General features: G+C 51.5%; 1 protein-coding gene across 3 annotated transcripts in view; it reads right to left on the bottom strand.

Moving 5' to 3' along the window:
* PHACTR3 (phosphatase and actin regulator 3) overlaps positions 1–15,943 on the bottom strand; it is a 244,185-nt gene that overhangs the window by 155,699 nt on the left and 72,543 nt on the right. Inside the window, exon 1 of one of the 3 annotated variants that reach the window (XM_070588588.1) lies at positions 4,028–4,578. The exons of the other annotated variants lie outside the window; for them this stretch is intronic. The gene's annotated coding sequence lies outside the window, so the exon portion shown is untranslated. Of the gene's footprint in view, positions 1–4,027; positions 4,579–15,943 lie in introns of those variants that run through there. 3 annotated transcript variants of the gene reach the window in all.

The raw sequence follows: 15,943 nt of genomic DNA, 5'->3' as shown, positions 1-15,943 counted from the left end.
CAGAAGACTCCCCACCCTGCCCCGCCGTCTCCACCACAGCAGTGAGCAAGGACGTGGGCCTGGGGGCAACACGGGCTCAAGACTGGCATTAGGGGCGAGTTACTTAAACTCCTAACCTCACTTTGCCCATCTGTAAAATGGCAGCAATGTCAGGCCCAGAGCAGTGATGGGAAGCCATGTGCCCCGCGTGGGGTGCTGTGGGAAGTAACAGACCGAAAGGTTTTACTTCAAAGAGTGAAATTTAACAATTCTGAATTCCTAATGTGCTATTTACCCAGACCAGAAGCCACGTGTGGAAAAAGAAGGAAAGAAACAAGGAGAGAAGGGAGCAGGAGGAAGGAGGGAAATGAGAACTTCCTAAGTGGCCTGGTGGCTGTGACTCCCAGGGCCCCGGGGGCCACCCAATCCCACACACGCCCAGGCTTACCTCCCCCTAAACTCGAGCCCTGCAGCCCCTCCTCCAGGCCACACTCCCCCTCCGGGAGCAGAACTCTCCAGCTAGAACCAATGCTATCCATCTCTTTGTCCCCAGCCAGGTTCCAGGAGGTTCTCTCCCAGTGTGCCAGGCCCTGCATTTATGGAATCCTCTTGTTAGCAATTGGGGGGTTAATTCACAGGGAGACAACTAACTAGGGAGCGTACGTGTCAGGTAAGAATTGGCACATTTTTAAACCTGGCTCCAATGGAATACTACTCAGCCATAAGAAATGATTTAATCCGGCCATTTGTGACAACACGGATGGACCATGAGGGTATTATGCTGAGTGAAATAAGTCAGAGGGAGAAAGTCAAATACCCTATGATCTCACTCATAAGTAGAAGCTAAAAGCAACGACAAACAAACATGTAGCATTGGAGATTGGATTGGTGGTTACCATAGGGGAAGGGAGGAAGGCAAAAGGGGTGATTAGGCTCACATGTGAGGGGACAGACTATAATTAGTTTTTGGATGGTGAACATGATGTAATCTACACAGAATTCGAAATATATTATGATATACATCCGAAGCTATATAATGTTATAATCCAACGTTACTGCAATTTAAATAAATAAATAAACAAATAAATAAAATTAAACCTGGCTCTGGGGGAGAACTCTAGGCCAGCAGTAATAAGACAACCCCACAGAGACGTGAGCCAGCTGCATAACCATATCCCGAGGACTAACTGTAACTACAACCAACAGCGTTGCAGAGCTGTGTGTGTGTCCACATATGTGCCTGATACCCCCCAGAGCAGCTTAGCTCTAAACACACACATCAACTTGACATACTCGCTATTATGCACACACACACACACACACACACACACAAAAAGAAAGGCTATGTCCTAAGCCCCACTATTGTTTTTAATATGTTAACATGATTTTTGAATTTAGAGAAAAGGATTAATAGTACAGCAAACATCCCCAGGTTCAGCAATTGTTACTATTTCGCTGTATGTGCCTCATAAGCTCACACACACATCCTTCTGTTACAGCCTGTCGGTTCTGTTGAATGATCTCAATGTAAGTTGTTGAAAGTCACAAAACTTCACCTCTAAACAGTTCAGCCTTCATCCCCCTAAAATAACATTACCACATCTAACACCACCAAGAATAATTCCCTTTATCATCTAACACCCAGCCCCCATTATTAAAGTTTTTATTTAAACAATTTCTTTTCCCATCAAGTTCATCTTCAACCACGTGAACTGGATCCACGACCCAGAGAATCTCGTGCTCCCCTGTCTGAGGGGCTCTCCGCACTGAGGCTTCTTCCACCCTAAATATTTACTGACCTCCACACAATCTATGCTGTGTCTCTAAGAGCGGGCCGACCAGCAGCGTCACCTGGGAACATGTTACAGATGCAAATTCTCACGCCCACCCAGGCTTGCGGAATCAGAAACTCTGCGCGTGGGGCCTGCAATGGCTGGTGTGACCTGGGGCTTCTGATGCAGAAAAATCTGCAAACCACCGCTCTGCTCTCTGGGCCAGAAGCCGGAAGAACTGTCCTTCCCCCCAAGGTGCTCATGGCCGGGAAAACTAGCAGAGAAATAAAATAAAAGGATAGATTTCATTTCGTATGTATCTTTCGAAGCTAATTGGTAATATCTTCACTTCCTGCCTGAGTAATAACAATGCAATATGCTCAGGCAAAGACTATTTCTGCCCCACAAAACACAGATTGCAGAACACAGTAACCTCTGCAAATAGATGGGATTCAGCTGTGACATGTCAGATTATGTCAAGATGCACTGAAGAAAGGGAGCTAAAAATAGCACGACAAGGCTGAGCACTAAGGGCTCTAGTTCATCAACTCCAGGCCCGGAAAGACACTGCCTCCAGCCACTCCTAAGGTCCCAGGAGGCCCTGGACAGGAGGAGCTCGCTCTGTCCATATGTCATGTGCCTTCATGCCCACAACGCTACGGGTGCAAAGCCTAGGACTTCAGGGGAGGCAGGAGCGAGCAGGTTGCTCCTGTAGTTTAAAAATAGAGCGTTCTGAGCACACACGATATGAACAGTCACCCCACAAGCAAAGCTATTGCATTATGTAATAATAACATGATTAAAAACCCCATAAGTCACGGCCTGTGGGTCGATAATATTGACTCAGGGCTGAACTGCTCGGTAACCAAAGAGTTAATACAAAAAAAAACCCTGCAAAAAAGTCTGTATCTATTGCACATAGATGTAGACGGAGAACCACAAACTGCCAAGATACCCAGTGGGTGTGGCTCTGGGAGGAAAGACAATTTATGGTAAAGAAACAGTGCATTTCATAAGGGCTTCTTATTTTAGCCTGCCTGGTAAAAGTTGTCAAATTAAAAGCAGCAAATGTGCAGAATGTCTTACTGGGAATGTTTGCTTCGGCTGAGAGCTACACCTAGGTAACAACCGAAATGACGGCTCCAGGACAATAGTCCCCCACTCCTCTCTTTAATCAAACAACATACCCTTGACTATTTCTGAATGAACTTCGATCGTGGTGTTTTTTATGATTTGTTATTCTTAGATTTTGTAAGTGGTTACCATCTTTACGCACTTGCATAATTCCGTTAATTCATTCCTGCAGAATAACACGCCAAGGACACTCCACGAGAGGACTGCTAAATTACCGTTTTTCCTTTCCCCCTAAGAAAGCAAGCATTTCACGGGATGGGGTCTGGCACGGAGACAACCGCCCTCTCCTGAAGTCCCTAGGATCCAGAATCACCATTTCCCTTGGGGCCCCAAAACTTGCAGCTTAGAAACACAGCAGAGCACCATCGGGAACCACTTTTGCTTCCAAGAACTTCACATGACCCATATTCACACTCAGAATTACTTTCCCCATCTCCCTCTCTGGCCCCAACTCAAGATATCCAACCTTACTTGCAAACCATTTTTCAGAACCAAAAATGCACAAATGATACTAAATGCAAAATCACAGCAAAGCAAAATGTATGCTCCTCACCCTTCCCCCACAAGCCAGGATTCTGTGGTGGAGATTTTGGAGGCAGAATGACTCCTAATAGTGCAATATTTATTCCAGACACTACATGAAGGTTTAAACCTCCACTGTGGGAGGCCTCCCCTACTTTGAATTTTTATAAAACCTGGCTTTAGAATAAATAGGATCCCGTGCAGTCAAATGCACTTCAATGACAATCTATTATTTCCTAGAAATAATCTTACAAGCTGGAGATGAAAAGGCATCCAGGTGGAATTTTTATTTTTAGCCCAGAAGTAATAGGTTAGAATAACATCCATGTGGAAACTAAACACTCTCTCTGGGCTCTGTGGCTGAAGCGCGGGGCTGCGGGCTAACCCTGGTCTGACCCACCAGACGCATAAAAATGACCCATCTCTGGGGAGAAGGGCAGCACCTATCCCTCAGCCTAGACCCCAATCCTGCCACTTGATTCAAAGGGGGAGAAAAGCCATTGGCTGTCGGCTGGCCTGCTGCTGTTACCACTTGCAAAGACTTTGCCTTTAAGAGGCCTCCCCACAAAAGGATGCCCACTGCCTCCCTCCCCCAGAGCGTCTGGAGAAATTCCACTTACTTTATGGTCACAGATTGGTTCTGAATGAAGGTCCTCATCCTCCCAGGAAACTCTGTCTCCCTGTAGGCTCCCAGATCCTGTCTCCCCAAACCTCCCTGGGAGGTAGTGACTGGCAGGGAGCCCCCGCAGCGCTCAGGCCCGCCTCAGCTCCCCGAGAGAGCCTCCAGCAGCGCAGCGCGGCAATCGTCAGGGAGCTCCTGTCTGCCTTGTCGGGCTGAACACCGTTATTATCTGTAAACGTTTTTAAATATAGACCTTGCAGGAGTGCAGGGTGAAGGCAAGGAGGGCCGCCCAGGGCCTGAGCAATCAGTTCAGTGGACCAAGCGCCCCACGCGAGTTCCCGCCAAGCCCCCTGCTCTGCTCAGTGCCCACCCAACACTGTCACCCAGCACTGTCAGGACACTGCCCAGGCTGGCAGCTGGCTGGAGTCTGGCAGAAAAGTTGGAACCAAAGCCCTAAATCTACGTACAAAACCCACTGCACCAGCAACCTCCCCTGGCCTTGGGCAAGGTCCATGGACCATAGGGGTGCTCTCTCTTCTCGCCCCTGCCCCCACTGCTGCCACACTGACCTTGGAGAGAGGGCACCTTGGCCATGCCCAGTCGTGAGGCTGCAGTGGCCAAGCCCCGGGGGGCCAGAGAGGCAGAATGGGATTCTGACCCCCAACCTCAGGACCAAAGAGGCAGAGGCCAGGACCCTCACTGCACCTGTGATTCAGGCCCAGGTCTGGCTTGGAGGGGGAGGTCAGTCCCACAGGCTCAGCTGAAGCTCCAGGATCAAGTCCAGGTACCTCCACGGCTGGCTTAGGGGTGGGAGCACATGATCCTCCAGTGAGCACCCGGTGAGAAGGACCCAGAGCAGGGTCCTCCGCCTCAGCACTGCTGACATCGGGGGCCACATATTTCTCTGCCACAGGCTTGTACTGTGCATCGTAGGACGTTGGGAGCAAGCCTGATCTCTCCCCACTAGGTGCCAGAAGCACAACCCCCAGTTGTGACAGTCAAAGTGTCTCCAGACATTGCCGACGCCCCTGGGGGGCGGAACTGCCCTGGTTGACAACCTCTGCTCTGGAGAAAGGCAGCTGTGGGTCGGAATCACGCCCCCACCACTGTGGAACTGTGTAAACTCAGGCAAGCAACTCCACTTCTCTGAGCCTCAGTGTTCTCACCTGCAAAGGGGGGCAAAAGGCCCTAAAGGGCTTAGTCCAGGGCCGGGAACCGATTAATGACGCTCTTGCTACGAAGAGTCAGCTTCACTGTGCACCCGGAGGGCTAGATCCTTCCTGCTAAGGGAGGCAACTCAGGTGCTGGGGGGTCCGGAGCAAGGCTGGCCCAGGTCTGAGCTGTGCTTCTGCCACCTTGCAGCTGGGGCATCCCTCCCCTCTCTGCAGGTCCATTTACCCGACTGTGTGACAGGACACCCCTCCGCAGTGCTGGCGTGAGACGAGCTGAGGCAACATCTGCAAACTGCTTACCACACAGTAAAGACTCAAAAACCAGGAGCTGAGCGGGGAGACTGGGGAGGAGAAATAGGAGGGGGGCGGGGAAGAGGAGGAGAGGAAAAGGAAGGTGTGGAGGGGGCAGGGGGACAGGAGGGGTTGGAGGGTAATCCCAAGAACAGGGCTCAGAGGAGAGCCAGGCCCCCTCAGAACAATGCCTGGGGTAAGCACCCTAATTCTGAACGTTTTAGGGAGTTATTCCACATCTGGGGTCTCTCTGGAAACCTCTAATTCCAGCAGCCACTGACAGGCTGCTCCTGCCTTTTAGAAGAGAGGCTTGGCCCTGCTAATGGCTCCTCCACTGCTGTCCCGCCTGGGGGAGGGGGCGGGGAGCCCAGGCCCCCAGGAGCCAGCCCGCCACTTATGGCTGAGGTTGGTGGAACCCCTTTTCCACTTAAGGAGAACGGAGGACTGGAATCTCGGCCAAGAGCACAGATGAGATTTAAACGGTTTACTTTCCCTCGATGCATTTTAAGGCAGTTCTGCAGGCAGCGCGAGGCTTCTGGGCCACTGGAAGTGCAGGGCTCTCTCTGCCAGGCGCTGTGCCAAGACCCTGCGACTTCTCCTGGCTTCACCCTCACTCAGGATGGTCCCGAGGGCAGGCACTTCTGTGATGCCTCTGTCCAGTGGGGAAACGGAGGCTCAGAGAGGTAGAGTGAGCTGCCCAAGGCCACCCATTAAGAGGTGGCTTGAGAGGGAGACAGAAACCACCTCTGTCTGACCCCAGGCCTGGGTGTGACCCTCTGCAGTTTGAAGCGCCAATATCCAGTGGCCCTGAGTCACTGTTCCAGCTCAGAGACAGTCCCAAGGGAGCACCAAGCAAGGCCAGGTGCAAGTCCCAGGGGCGCCATCCAGCTGCCTGGTTTGGGGAACCCCCAAACCAACTGAGCACTCGCCACATGTGGTGCCCCAGAACCTGACGGGGAGCAGGCACAAGAGAACCCAAGGCTGTGATCTGCACTCATATCACTGAGCCAGACGGTGCACTCAGCCAGACTGAGGTTAATGGTGGACACTCCGCTTAGCACAGGGCCGGGCTCCCAGGAGGCGTGCAGCGCCCAGGACTAGCTATCCTGGAGACGATCATTATCAGGCCCCTTCCATCCGTATTTCAGGAGCCCACCACTTTGCCGGGGTCTTCCAATATCGGGTCTTTCTGAATTCTCACAAGAGGTCGAGGAGGGAGGGGTTCTATCTCCATTCTACAGGTGGGGAAACTAAGGCCCCAAGAGGCTCAGCAAGGCAGCAGGTGGAAAGGAGACTGGAACCTGGTCTTGGGACATTCCTGCCATGTTGACACAAAAATCATGAGAAGATGACAAATGAATTAGGATTGTCCCAGAAACATGCCCCCAAAGCTCCAAGTTTATTCAAATCCACAAACCATATTGATTCAGACGCTGGGGAGAGACAGTGAAATGAGGTGCCCCTGCCCTCAGATACCTCACTATCCGCCGGAACAGCCACATCCGAACTATCGGCAGCTGCCCTCAACTCCACCTTTGGACAGAAGCCCACAGCAGCCTCCAGCTGTCCCCACACTTTTGTGGGAGCCACTCTGGGGTCCATCCACCAGAGGTCAGAAACAGTGAACTTGCTAAATGCTGCTGGAGTGCGCGGGTCAGGGCTGTACTTACCCGACTCACTGATGAGGGTGAGGCACAGGGATGGAGGGGAGGGGAGGCCGGGAGCTGTATTTCAAAGAGCACAGTTGCATCTGCGGAGAGCCAGGCTCCTCCGGGAGGAGAGGCAGGACGGCGCTGCTCACACGAGTCATCACGTTCCATCTGCCCAGTCCAGGCACGGTCCCATTTAATCCCCACACCCCAGGGGGCACTGCTGCTCCCCATCACATCCAGGCGAGGAAACGAGGCTCTGCGAGGGCAAGTGATGTGCCCGAGGTCACAGTTAACACCAGGTAGAGGGTTAGATTATTGGCCCCGTGACTATTTTGGAAAGTCATAGCTACGCTCCCTCACTGCTGAACCAGGTTATCTCCTTTACAAACCCACATCGCCATGACAGGTGGGCATTACCATCATCCCCATTCTGGAGATGGGAAACTGAGGCTCAGAGAGGTAATAGGTGGATGGCACACAGTGACAAAGCACAGAGTTGGGACAGGAACTCAAGGCATTGTGGTTCTGGAGCACTGTGGCTCTGGAGCACTGTGGCTCTGGAGCACTATGGCTCTGGAGCACTGTGGCTCTGGAGCACTGTGGCTCTGGAGCACTGTGGTTCTGGAGCACTGTGGTTCTGGAGCACTGTGGCTCTGGAGCACTGTGGTTCTGGAGCACTGTGGCTCTGGAGCACTGTGGCTCTGGAGCACTGTGGTTCTGGAGCACTGTGGTTCTGGAGCAGGGCTTCTCAGCTTCAGCACTACCAACATTTGAGGCCAAATGATTCTCCAGGTGGGGCCATCCCGTGCACCATGAGATGTTCAGCAGCATCCCTGGTCTCTATCCACTCGACGGCAACAGGACTTCCCCTCTCTGTTATGACAACCCTTTGGTCTCGAGACCTCGCCCCAAGCACAGCAGTGGAGCTCGCTGCTCTAGCGGGAGAATACAGGGACGGCCGGAAGGGGCTGTGCAGCCTGTGCCTCTCACTGAGGTCTGAGACTCATTCTTATCGGAAAACCTGTAACAAGGAGAATGCTGCCCACTGAACAACGTGCCCTCTTCTTGCTCATGCAGCACAGACATTTCACGCTATGGGCACGTCCCTGGCAAGAACAGCAAATAACATCGGCTGGCCCCTCTGGAGACTATGGGCACTCCCGAAAGGCACGGTCACAGCCGCGGGCATCTAGGCTTTCTCACAGCAGAACTCTGGAAAGCATTTGTATCTGAGGGTTCACGTTTTAGAATAAAAGAGGATACTCTGTGTGCACCCCTGATGCCCACGCTGTTCCCAGAGGCCAGGCCGGATGCACGGGTAAGTGAGGTGACCCAGCTGTGAGTTCTCCACACAGCGGTGGGGGCTCTCCAAACTGGGCAAGCGGGTTCTGCCCGGAGCGGGCAGCCACACTCAGCCGTCTGTTCCTCCATTTACACACACCTCCCAGCACCTCCCAGGGCGGTTTTAGGCCCTGGAAACAAAGCAGCGAACACACAAACGGACGGCCTTGTCCTCCTGAAACATGGGGTTGGCAGAGCCAGGGGCTCTGAGGTGTACAAGCCAAGCCAGAAGATCCAGACGTGTGTGTGAAATCCCCCAACTTGTAAATGTTCCTTCAATTACACACACACACACACCCCGTTCAAGCCAAACCAACCAAGTCTATAGGCTAAACTTGGCCCACAGGCCCCTGTTTTGGACCTCTGGGTTCTGTCCTTCCTTTCCACCAGATTTAGAGAACAGGGCGCCCATGGGCCTCCTCTAGACCATGTGGCTTCCCCCAGGCCCAGGAGAGAAAGGAGGACTCACATCTTAGGAGAAACTACATGTCTCCCTTTGGGCCTCCTGGGCAAGGAAGGGGAGGCGTGCCTGGGACAGAGCTGCACCCTGGCCTCATCATGAAACGTGTGGACAGCCACGGCTCCCACTGGCCCAGGCGAAGGAAGCCACTTAAGGAAGGCCCAAGCAAGGTCGAATATCCTGGAAATCTGTCCTCTGCCAATTTGGCTCCTACGATTTTTCATGTTAGAAACTGAAGTTAAACGAAAAGACCTCAGAATAAATAAAACAAGAACCACGTGGCTCTCCCTGGAACCAAATGTTCTCTCCTGCTGGACCAAGAAGAAACTGATGGGTGGTGGGGCAGCCCGCAAGGTCACTCAGAAAGCAAGGGCACTAGGATGCACAAAGGACACCTCCAGTCCGCAGCCTGGGAACAAAAATGCGCGATCGCCAAGGAGACGCGGGAAGAAGAGGCAGGCGGTCCTGCACTTGTCTGGGCACAGGGGCTGGCAGGTTAGGTCGCGGAGAGGGCAGCAAGGATGGGATAACTGGACAGATGTAGGAGATAGAAAACACAAGACCAGCTGGGGCTATGGACCTGTAAACAAGTAATCACAATAGAAGACCGTGGGGGCCGGCCATACACCCAGGCGCCACGTGCTGTCGGAGTTCAGCAAACAAAGGCCCTGCACACACTTAGAAGCCGTGCTCTCCATGCCAGCTCGGTTACATGAAACCACCTCTTGGAGGGAGGCAGGAAAGCGCCTGCAGCAGCAAATGCCTGTCCTCACCCCTGAGAAGGCCAAATGCAGAGGAAACACGGAGGCATCGACAGGATCGAGGATGCCCAGTGGTGGATGTTGTGTCTAAACCGTTGCCCTTTATACTTGAAAGTGTTGAGGACACGTGGCATAGACCACGTGGCAGGCTGTTTAACAGGGAGTCAGAAGGGCCTTTTGCCTCAAAATTCTGCCCAATCTCCAGCCCTTTGAAGGCTCATCGTAATCCACCCATCTCTCAACTTGATCCGGACCAGTGAACTCCATGGCTTCGCTCGCACCCCTCCTCCGAGAGACCCTCCCGACAACCACATCAGAAACAGACCACGGAGCACCCTCTTCTCTTAGTTGGCTTGCCCATCCTCCCAGCATTCTTCACCACCCCACGCTGTAGCACACCACTGTCTGTATACTGGTCACTCGAACGTGCCCCCCGTTACAGCGAGGGTCTCTCTGTCTAGTTCACAGCAAAAGTGCCTCACAGGAAAATCAGGACACACCAGGTGCTGCATAATATTTGTTGGACAGAGAGAGATGAACTAATGAACCTTACAATTGAGGCGGACAGAGATATCAAAACGAGAATGCTGTGAAAGGCAACTGAGGTTGAAAAAGTTAACAGGAACAACCCAAATGTCCACTGACTGATGAATGAATAAACAAAGTATGGTACATCCATTCAATGGAATATTACTCAGCCACGAAAAGGAATGAAGTTCTGACACACACCACGACACGGATGAATCTCAAAATCGTTATGTGAGATGAAAGAAGCCAATCAAAATAGCTACATATTGTACGATTCCATTTATAGGAAATATCCAGAACAGGCAAATCTATAAGAGACAGAAAGCAGATCAGTGGTTGCCAGGGGTGTGGGGAGCGATTCCTAATGGGCCCAGGGTTCCTTTTGGCAGGGGAGGAGAAGGGAATAAAAATATCCTAAAATCGATTATGGTGATGGTTGCAGAACTCTGTGAATTCTAAAAACCATTGAACTGTACGCTTTCAATGGTGTGTGAACCGTATTTCAATAAAGCTGCTACAAAACAAAATTAAAAGAAAACTTTCATGGCAGCTCATCCATGGGTCCAAGTCCCCACTCCGGAGGCTCATCTTGAGTGTAAATTAGGCAAAAGGAGAGCGGCAGTAAGCACTTTACATCCGCAGGTGACTGGTAATTAACCCTATCTTCAGTTGTTCAAAAAACAAAATGTTCTGAGCCAGCCCTGATGGCCTGGTGGGTAAAGTTCTGTGCTCCTGCTTCAGGGCCCAGGTTCACTTCCCAGTCGTGGAACCTCCCCACCCATCTGTCAGCTGCCGTGCTGTGGTAGTGGCTCACAGAGAAGAACTAGAAGGACTTACGACTAGGATATACAACTATGTACTCAGGGGCTTTGGGGAGGAAAAAGAAAGAGGAAGATTGGCAACAGATGTTAGTTCAGGGTGAATCCTTCCTTGCAAAAAAAAAAAAAAAAAAAAAAAAGACAGCCATGTCTAATCTCTAGTTTAATGTGTATAAAAAAAAGCAAAAGTTTTGAGATCTGGAATCCTGGGAAATCTCACGGTCATCCACGCTGTCATCATTAGCCTTACCAAACACCTACTCTTCACAGGTGCCACACTGAGTGCTCTGCCTGCCCTAAGGGGTAGAGACAGTCTTTGTCCCCATTTTACAGATGTGGGAAGCAAGGCTCAGAGAGGTTGAGCCACCAGGCTGATGTCACACAGCAAGCCCATGGGAGAGGCAGAATTTGAAGACACATCAGTCTTATACCAAAGCTTAAGCTTTTATTACTCTGTTGAATTATCCACTTCTCTCAGCATGCATGTCATTTCCTGATTTGCCTACCAGGAAGGAGCTTACTGTGGGAGAACCTGGTCTAATGTGGAAGAGGGAGCCTCCATAGAGAGGGAAGACGTATGTCTCTGATGGGAGACAGCTTTGTGTTTCCAGGAACAAATCGAAATGGCCATTGAGCAACAGATTGCACCACTGCAGCCCCTCATCCCATGAGAAAGACCAACGACCCCGACGGGCATCACATCGCTGCTGGTAGTGGGAACCTGCACCTCCCCTCTACCGTGTGCCCACCTCCACAACACTAACAAACCCGACCGTGCCTGAGGAAGGAGCCCAACCTCCCAGCACGTGCTTGCGACCGACTCAGCAGAATCCACTAGTTATTCCCAGCCAGTAATTAAGCGGAAGATCCCCAGTCTGAAGCTCGAGTGGGTCTGAATGACTCATACAAAGCTAAGTTCCCCAGGACACACTCTTGGTTAGACACAGAGGGAATCTGCAGCATGACAGAGACGAAGCTTTGCACCGAGGCTGGGCAGTGCAGCCAACTTTGTACTCCTGCCTCCTGTGGTCCACGAGACCTAAACCCCAGAGACAGGCTACCCTGAAAGAAAAACCTGGAGAGCAGTACGGAATGGGTATTCTACATGGACCTCCTGGATAGAGAGGAAGATCAGAGGCCATCTTCTGCCATCCCCTTGTGATCAAGAGGACTGAATTCATTTGGCGAGGGCTGGCCCTTTCCCACCACGGGTCCTGTCGCATCTAGGAGCATCTATCACTGGTTCTCATGTATCCAGCTGCACTGCTCAGACCAGGGGTTGCCAAGCCCCCCGCCAGGAGAAGGCAAGCAGGAGATGTACATGAGATAGGCTGGGTATGGGGCAGCAGAGCCTGGGGGGCACAGCGCACACCGGAGCAAAGCGCCCTCACAGAAGGCATTCCTGGCCGTCACTGTTGTTTGTGCTGGGCGCGTGTGAGCCAAACACCCACTGGGCAGCTATGCTCCTGAGGGGTTTTGTTGGTTGGTTGGGTTTTGATTTTCACTTCTGACTTAGGTTCACATCTCAGCCTCACCTTCCCCGTGCTCTGTGGTTAGCCCATCCCGAGGCAGAAGAGAGAGCTTTAAATGACAACTTGGAGCCTTACTGTTGATAGAATATTGTCACCTGAGCTACTGAGGCTCTTCCTCTGAGCCCAGATTTCCAAGTGGTCTGTGTCCATTTCACTTGTCCAAACCATCAGCACTGCTTATGCCTTCTCTGGGCAACCTCACACACCAATCCCCAAGAGTGGGTTTCTATGGGGTCGGTGGACGCTGCTTAATGGTAACTGCAAGGGTGATGATAAAGTGTGACCTGTGTGATCGTGACAGGAGTCATTATTTCAGAGGTCACATCACGTAAGGATCAGAAACCCACTCAGACCAGCTCAAGTGCAGAGAGCTGATGGGAAAAGGACAACCAGATCCCCTGGGATGTGGGCCACCCAGGCTTACCCTCCACGTCTTCTGGGCACACCGGAATCTTGCCCTGCTCCAGTCTACACCTGAGATGCAGTTCTCTCTCCGTTTCTCTCTCACTATGTCTCTCTGGCTTCCTCTGTCTCTGTGTCTATCTCTCTGTTTCTCTCTCTCTCTGTCTCCATGTGTCTCTCTGTCATTCAGCTCCTTCTGTTCCACCTGCCATAGCCCAACACAGCTATCACAAAATGGTGGCCTCAGACACGGAATCCTCCTGACCTTCCCTCTCTACGCCCTTCAATTATCCCTCGGACCCTACGTCCAACTCTATATTCCCGTGAAATAGAACCAGGTGGCCCTGTTTAGTCAGGGGTGGGAGAAGGCAGTAACATGGGGCACATGGGGCTGTGGCTGAAGAAGATCATTAAGGGGCAGCTCTGGGGTATGGAAGAGATGTGGAATGTCCAACACAGGAAAACCGCCTAAATCTGGGTGGTGCTTTGCTCGTACAAGGCACCTGCACCCAAGAGCACATTTGAGCCCACCTCTGCATGTTTCCATGGGTTTAGGGTGATCTGATGGAAAGCTCTCCCAGTCTGCCCCACCGTAGAAAGCCCAGGCGAGAGAATCAGCTCAGACTGCCGCCTCCCACAGGAGGAGTGTCCGGTGGGCAGCTGGAAGCTAAGCAGACCCACACAGCCCCCACCTCCCCAGAGTCCAGGCCTTCATCCTACTCCAATTACCTCCGCCGAGCCCCCTCTAGATCTTTCCACTGGGCCCCAAGAACTTCCAAACTTCTGTTGACAACACCCCTGTAGCAGGTCCACGTTATCTACCTCCACACTTGAGCTGTCACCAATTTCCTTCTCCTCTCACAGTGGAGGCCCTGCTCCCCACTCCCTCAGCCCTGTGTTCAGAGCCACCACGGACTAGATCCATCTTTGGGATCCTGTGCCCAGGTCAGCCCACGTCCCCACCACCTTTGTGCAACATCCCTCCTCCTCGGAAGCCCAGGACCTGCAGCTGGTCCTGTCCTCTCTGTCCACCATTGCCCTTGTCCTGGCCACTCCCCCAGACCCTCTGGTACCCAGCAGGCAGCTTCAGTCTCCTCCCAATCACCACCCAGAGAGCTCCAATGCCCAGGTGAGGGCCAGCCGAGCCCCTGGGCATCATGAGTCCTTGACCCTCTCAACACCAACCCCACCTCCAATCACTGTGACCACGGCCAACATGCAGATGACTTTCCCTAGATCTAGCCCCCAACTGAAAATGTGAAGCCCCCACGTCTCAGCTCGGTCCAAACCTCCATCCTTCCATTTCAGGAGCCCCCAAGTCCACACAGGCTCTCCCTCCCGCTCTCAGCCCCTCAGCCAGCTCCCCCGAGGTGTTATTTCCATCCAATTCAACCTGGGCTCCCATGGTTTGCGTGTCCAGCCAGCACTTGAGACAATCACTCCCCTGACCTCCGACACAACCTCCTCACTCCTGCCATCTGATTTTTCTCATTTCTGCTCCCAAGCAGATAGCTTAAAAGCTGCTGGAGAAAAATCATAAGACCATGCTCCACAGCAAATTCATTTTGACTTCAGCTGGGCACTAAGTACTTTCAGGTTCTCTACTCATCCCCAGCTGATCTTCTTTCCCATTTCCCAATCCTTGTGGTGGTGCAGTGAAATCAAACAGCCCTGTGTATTGCTAGTAGCAGTATAAACCAGCACAGCCCTTCAGAATGGCGATTCCACATTGCTTTTCAAGAGGCATAGAATATTTAACTTAAATTCATGTCTCAGAATCTGTCCTGAACAAAGAATTCTAAATACAGAGAACACCACATGCACGAAGTCTTCGCTGTTTTATTAGTAATCATACCAAAAATCTTGAAACATTGAAAATATCCAACAGAAGGAGGACCAGTTAAGTAAATTTTATTAAAGTGGGTATTCTATTGAAGCACTGCTTATGCCTGCAATTTTGGAAATAAAACTTCAGTTCAGACTACTTGAAACAAATCCTTTTATTTGATTACAAAATAAAACAAAATGAGACAGGTGCCAAGTAAGCATATAATACTCTTAGGGTGGGAGGTGAGAGCAAGCACATAATGCAGGTGTGAGGGTTGAGAATGTGGAGTGGCCAGGAGAACCCTACATGCAGCCTGCAACGGCTAACAGAGGGCCATGCACCCTCCTCTGATGAATCAGGCGGAAGGCTTCACAGAAAAGGTCAGGTTCTGGGAGCTGACTTGTGAAAACGGCATCCAGATGGTTGGCAGAAGATGTGTGTGCTTCCAGGAAGTGATGGAGTTGAGGATCGCAACTTTGCGATTCGAGGACATACAAGAGGATGGGCAAGCAGCCCTTGGGCCGTGGCCAAGGTTGGGGAAATGGATGAGCATGGTCCTGTGATTTCAGCCATTAAGGAGGAGCCAGCTCCCTGGGACCATGAAGGGACGTTTGCAGATGGAGGCTGTGGGTCAAGGCTGAGATCCAACGGAGAGTGTGGCCAAGCCTGGCTGGGGGCAGGCAGGACTGTATCAGAGAGCTGGCTGCTTAGTTTAATTCTGGAGGAAAAGCCATTCTGCCTGACACAGGGGTCAAGGGTATGGCCTTGGAGGTGGGTTGCTTGAAGAAAGAAAGATATCAATTGTACTTCCAACATCTCTCAACATTAAAGTCCTTATTTAGCATTGCTCCTTTTGTGGATTTTTCACTTCCTCGCCCTTTTTCTATGGGGAAAGATTATTGCTGTTCTTATCCATTTACTTATTACTTATCCACCAACCACCATTTTCCCTGTCTACTAATAAAGCATATCCTTAATAAATAAGAATCTACAATTAAATGGGATTTTTCTCTCCTGAGTGTTTAGGAAAGGAAGAAAACACGCACTTGTCAACAATTTACACTAAAGAGTACAGTGGAAGTTTCAACAAGCATCATATAACTGTGGACACTACCCTTTGATGTACTTG

The sequence above is a fragment of the Equus przewalskii genome, chromosome 21 (genome assembly GCF_037783145.1).
Source record: "Equus przewalskii isolate Varuska chromosome 21, EquPr2, whole genome shotgun sequence".
Taxonomy (NCBI): domain Eukaryota; kingdom Metazoa; phylum Chordata; class Mammalia; order Perissodactyla; family Equidae; genus Equus; species Equus przewalskii.
The sequence above is the reverse complement of the archived record's forward strand: the minus strand, read 5'-3'. Positions and strand labels throughout refer to the sequence as shown.